Source organism: Danio aesculapii, chromosome 10 (genome assembly GCF_903798145.1).
Source record: "Danio aesculapii chromosome 10, fDanAes4.1, whole genome shotgun sequence".
NCBI classification, from domain to species: Eukaryota; Metazoa; Chordata; class Actinopteri; order Cypriniformes; family Danionidae; genus Danio; species Danio aesculapii.
The window spans coordinates 9,301,001-9,307,000 of NC_079444.1; the positions used below are offsets into that span (position 1 = coordinate 9,301,001).

The 6,000-nt window shown below is 32.0% G+C and overlaps 1 protein-coding gene across 3 annotated transcripts in view; it reads right to left on the minus strand.

Annotated features, from left to right (window-relative positions):
* Nucleotides 1-1,333, minus strand: part of pip5k1ba (phosphatidylinositol-4-phosphate 5-kinase, type I, beta a) — a 31,404-nt gene extending 30,071 nt beyond the window's left edge. For all 3 annotated transcript variants that reach the window (XM_056466711.1, XM_056466708.1, XM_056466709.1), the window contains exon 1: nucleotides 1,221-1,333. The gene's annotated coding sequence lies outside the window, so the exon portion shown is untranslated. The remainder of the gene's footprint in view (nucleotides 1-1,220) is intronic.
* Between the last annotated feature and the right edge of the window lie 4,667 nt (nucleotides 1,334-6,000).

The following is a 6,000-nucleotide window of genomic DNA, read 5'->3' on the forward strand; positions in this document are numbered from 1 at the left end:
GAAAGATTGAATAACTGTGTGAAATATAAAAAAAAACATACACAATTACTCTGCTTCTCTAAATATGTAATCTCTGAATATATTTAGTTAGAAAATAAGATTATTTACAAAACTATATTTGTATAACAAACAAATACACTTACTCTTCATATTTAAATAATGTTACATATAGAACTGTTGCAAACATTTACAGTATTTATTTAAAATATTATAGGCAACTGTAATGAAATTACCTAAAATGAAAAGTAACCTTTACTTTTTCAGTGAATAAGAACTAGTTACTTTGTATTTACACCCAACACTAGGGATATAGCTGCTATAGTAATATAACTGTACTGTAAAAAATCTGCCAAATTGACAAAAAATATTAAGTTAAACTTTGTATAACAAAAAAAATATATTAGTTGAAACCAGGTAAACTGATTAAAATGAGTTAAACAACATAAAAACATTTGTAGTCATGGCTTTTTGTCATGCAGTTTTTTACAGAGTGGTTGACTACATGCTCTACGTATAGGCCTATTTGGCCAGTTTGGTGTTTATTCTGTCAGTTTCAAAAATCTTTCAACCACACGAATAAAAAAAGTGCATATTTTTTGTATGTGTGTGTGTACACACACACACACACACACACTACCTGAAATTAATGAATAATTTATCAGTATTTATTTACACTACACACTCTCATTATAGCCTATTATATCACCCATCAGTCTCCTCTAGACATCTCGTCGACCGTCGAGCTCAAGTTTGAAGCATAACCCTGTATTTCCATCCACCTGTTCAATCACTAAAGTCAGCCAATGACGTCACGTTCATTTCTTTAAAATTTTACATGCATAACATGCAAAGTATCTGAGGCTCGTGGGCAAATTTAAAAGCCTAGGACATATCTATCTCCCTCTCTCCACTAAACTAAACCTCTTTCCCTCAGAACAAAGTGCAGCCAGTTTAGTCATTAGATTTTAACAGATGGTGTTAATAAATGCAGAATATGAAAGTACACTGGTGTGTTCAGCAGCAGAAATCACGGTCATTTAAAGAATATGGCTTTAATATTCTGTTACGTTATGAAATAATAGCTCGCGTCTCCTCAGAGATCACTACACTGCTGATGTGTGTGTGCGCGAGGCTCACGTATGAAATATGTCACATTGCTAAAACATTAAAAACGCATTCGGAAATATTGGAATATGAAAGTACAGATGTACTGAACTTACCTTCAGTGCTTTTCTGAGAAAATGTCAAGCCTAAAGCGTGTTTCATTAAGTCATGGTTTGTTTCTCAGTGACATTTGAGAGCGTGTCGAGCTTCAGTTTGACTGTCAAACTCTCTCCGCCCACGCGCACGCGCTCATGTTCGTGATCCGCGCGCACAGCAGTGCAGCACGCTTGCATACATTAGCATATAGAAAGATTTTCATATTAAGAGGAGGAAAAGCCACTGTCAGAGACCGTGACTGACGCTTAAATATATACCCTTTTTGTGCTGTACATAGACTTAAAAAACATTAATATATGCACCCTTCTTTGTTTTGACCACGTAAACCACTTCACACTATTCATTTCGGTGCCCGTGTAACCAAAATTATTAAAAATTTGTATATAAATTGTACATGGATGTTATCAGTACACTATATAATATACATATATAATTATACATACTACATTTTACATTAACGTTGTTCAAATGAAAACAATTGAACAACACAGTATATTATGCTAGAAACGCATAATGACACGTTAGTAGAGTCCAGCATTGTTATTTTGATTGTCAAGTAGGCTATGCATCCCTAGACAGAACACATAATGCAAATTCACATGACATTATTTTTGTATATTCAGATTTTATTTTAAACAGAGACAATTATTCATGTTGAAGGGATTTTTTTTGTTGAAAATCAAAAATATATATAAGTTTATTTATATTATTCACAGTGATCAAAGCAGCAACAGACACATTTTACATTCATAAAGATTAAATCATGTAGGCCTTCTGTAGTAGACCCGTTACTTTTTCTTAAATAAATACATTAACACAATAATAATAAAATAATAACAATATATTAATAATATTGTAGCTCTGTGAAACCTTCATCTGCATCTATCCAAGTACTTAAAGAAATCATCTCTTCTGTCCTCTTGTGTGTGTACATGTGATCCCAAAATAGCAGCAGCCTTCATTAAAAGTAAGCACTCAGGTCAATAACTCATGTCATCAATAACCAATAACAGTTGTTTTGATATAACTTCATCTGTGTTATCCTGTCATTCATCCTTATTCGAGTTTGTGCCAATATGAACATTTATTATAATTTATTAAATAAACCTGTCAGGTTGTAAAACGGAGAACATAAATGTTACCATGACTACCTTATATTACCTGTGTTTTTCTCTTGCAAGATCCTGGCAGTCAATCACAATCAATTACAAAATAAATTGACTATCAGTTAAGATTGTAAGTTGTATAGCTATGGGTACTCACCTTTGTCATCTGTAGTCTTAATTTGATTTGATTTATCCTACCTTAAGAGTAACGGTGCTTTATTTAGGCCTAAACGTTAAACTAAATTAAATTAGCTTCATTGTTTATCTAATAAGCCTACCATTTGAGTTTCATTAAGAACATTTTTTCCTCACAGTCCTATAAGATAAAAAAAGATTTGAGATATTTGATGTGTGATGATGGTATGAGTAAATTTCCTGTAGAGATTTTTATTTAAATTCGTAGGTGTTTACAAATTGCAAATTGGCAATTTAGCGATATACTGTTTAGTAAATATGAGAAATACAAAAGTATTAAAAACACTGTGGTGAGAAAAATATTGAAAAGGTTCCTGTGATCACAGTATCACGGATCAAGTTTTTTTGTTTTGAAGTAAATCTTTGTGTCATCATAGAAAAGAGAGCATGGGAACAGAAGCAGCTTCACCCAGAATCATTGTTTGTTTGTCTATTTAACATCAGAAAAATAGGTTCACATACTGTATATTGTGCTATTAATATAATACCAAAAATGCTGTGACAATTAGGCTACTTAGCCAATTACAACACTGACTTTTTTCTCAAGTCATCAAAAATTAATAACTTACGGTGGTTTTTATATAAAAAAAAACTTGATCGGTGTTATCCAGTCATTCGTTCTCAACCCTGAAGATAAATTACTTAGCATGGTTAATTAAACTTTTTATAGCAAAAAAAAACAAAAAACATTTTATTGTCTTTAAAGTACTAAACTAACTGAAAATAAACATAGGAAGCTGAGAAATTTTTATTTAAAAATACATTTTCAGATGGTACTTAAAGACTTACTTATAGGGAATAACATGTTTAATTAAATTAGGACAAAACTTTAAAGAGTTTTATTGAAATATTGCAAATTGCACTCTAATACAATGGTTTAGATATATAGATAACATTTTCAGTGATTCAGATTTTCAGAGAATGAATCAGCCCTAGCTTTTGTGTACATACTGTAAATCGTCCAATTAAAGGGATAGCTATAAAAAAAATTCACACAAGTGGTTCCAGTCCTTTATGGGTTTTCTGTGTCATTTTCAACACAAAACAAGATATTCCGAAGATTGTTGGAAGTCATTGACATCCATAGGGACAAAAAATTATAATAATAATAATACTATGGAAGTTTTTTTCAACATTCCACAAAATATCTTCTTTTGTGTTCAACAAAATAAAGAAACTCAAACAGGTTTTGAACAAGTAGAGATGTGTAAACAATGACAATATTTTTATTTTTCTGTGAACTATTCCATCAAATGAATAGTTCACCCTTAAAATAAAAATGTACTTACTATTAACTCACCCTCAAATGGTTTCAGAACTTTATGAGTTTCTTTATTGTTAAACTCAAACTTTGAAAAGAGTTGAAAGCTTGAAACCATTGACTTCCATAGTAGGATAAACAAATATGGAAGTCAATTTTCCTCAGAACGTCCCCTTCTGGGTTCAATAGAAAAAAAAGTCAACATGGTTTGGAACAAGTAAAAGATGAGTAAATGATGACAGATGACAATTTTGGATGAACTCTCCCTTTGAGGTTGAAGTAGTAATTCCAATATTTAACACTAGATGGCCGCATGCGTTCTTGTTTATTTCAGGCACTCATTTTCCACGTGAAAGGAGGGAATGTCATCCATTCACATACAGGGCATGAGAAGTCACAAGACTGTGTCAACAAAAGCCTGACGTGGTCCCATTATTCCTCATCCTGGTTGTATGTGGGGACATATGAAAGTACTTGTGCAATAAAATGAGCGACACAAGTAAGATAGGAAATATTTTCTTTACATAAAAACACACAAGAAGAAACGAGAAAAACATAATTTAAAAAAAATGTGTGATGTTGCTTTCAAAAAAAGCTTACATGTCCATTATTGGAATGATGTTTATTTTACTGCACATGGTTGAGGACAAATTAACAAACATATGAAGAGCTCACATGTAAAAACCTCTACATGTCGTCTGAAATTTCTTCTAAAACTAGCATTTTTATCAGGTTCCTGTGTGTTTAGTAATAGTACTTTTATGGTAACAATCTGTTCCTAGTCTAAAATGAAATAACTCAACATAAACAAAAGAGGCTGAGAAAAAAAATTCATTTTCGATGGAAATTTCAGACGACACACAGAGTTTGTGTCCGAACTCTTCATATTTAGTTCAAACAGTTTCTACTTTGATGAAAGTATCTCTATATGTTATAAAGTCAACCCTTGTAAAAAACAAACAATAGCTAAACTGCATGCAAACTGCAGTCAAGTGAAAATGTATAATTTTATAATTTGCATTCATATTAAAATACCTTAATGGTGTAATTTTTGATGGGTTAATGGAAAACAAACAGCAGTTACAGTACTTTATTCTTACATAACCAACAACCATGGCGCATGAAATAGGACATTTAAAAGAAGATAAATAAACAGGTGTTGCCTTTCCACACTGGAGGCTACTGGGGGACTGAAAGGGTCTAAAAATAGATGACATGCTTTTTTTTTCATGAGTAATTACAGTGTTTCATTTGTTTTTTGCATTTTAAAGCAGATAAAATGTATTTAGTTCACATAGTTAACCATAATATTTTACTATAATTTGTTATTAAAGTTACAGTATGTCATGTGCATGTACTGTAGTGTTGCCTTCCCAGTAAATGAGACTTGATGTAATCTGTAAATATTGGATTTGATCTTCCATTAACATTATCTCTCATTGTGGGGCTTGCATTGTTGCACATTCCATTTTGGTTTTGTATATTCATGTGTTATTTTCAAGTAAAGCATCTTTAAAAGTTAAAGTTTTAAGATTTAAAGTGAACAGTCAATCAAATTAAGTGCAATTCTTTTTTTTTTTTTACTAGTGACCAGACATGTTAGTTCATAAATACTTGTTGCGAAGCTAGTAAATGGTGCTTGTGAAAATCTATGTCAAGAAGTGCACTGGCAACAGACTCCATAGGCCGCCATCTTAAGGCCAATTTATACTTCTATGTTGAGTACATGCAGTAGGTCCAGCGTAGTCTTCACACATTTGCATACCCTTCATACCCTGATGTGCACCTCTCAAAAAAATGTAATTACAAATTGTGACAACGCAGAGTGCAACATCTGTGATTGGCCAGCTTGTTAGTGGTAAATAGTGTGGGTGGGACAGAGAGCCAAATAAAGCAGGATTGTAACTTATTTAGAATAAAAAGCAGAGCAAATTCACCTTAACACAGATTTCTGAACCGAAGGGTGACTATCGAGGTCATCAGTACAAGCACAGTATTTATCCATATTAACCCCCCATATTCAGTGTGTATCACCATATAACACAAGGTATTTTCTATCAAAAAGAACCATTAACTCATAATAAAAAATATTTCATTATTATTTTTAATTTCATTATTTATTTAAATTTAATAACGTACCTGAATGATGAAGCTGAAATAGCAGACTTCTCCTTTTGAAAATATAACTGTCTCTATCGAGGCTCTTCACCACCAGTC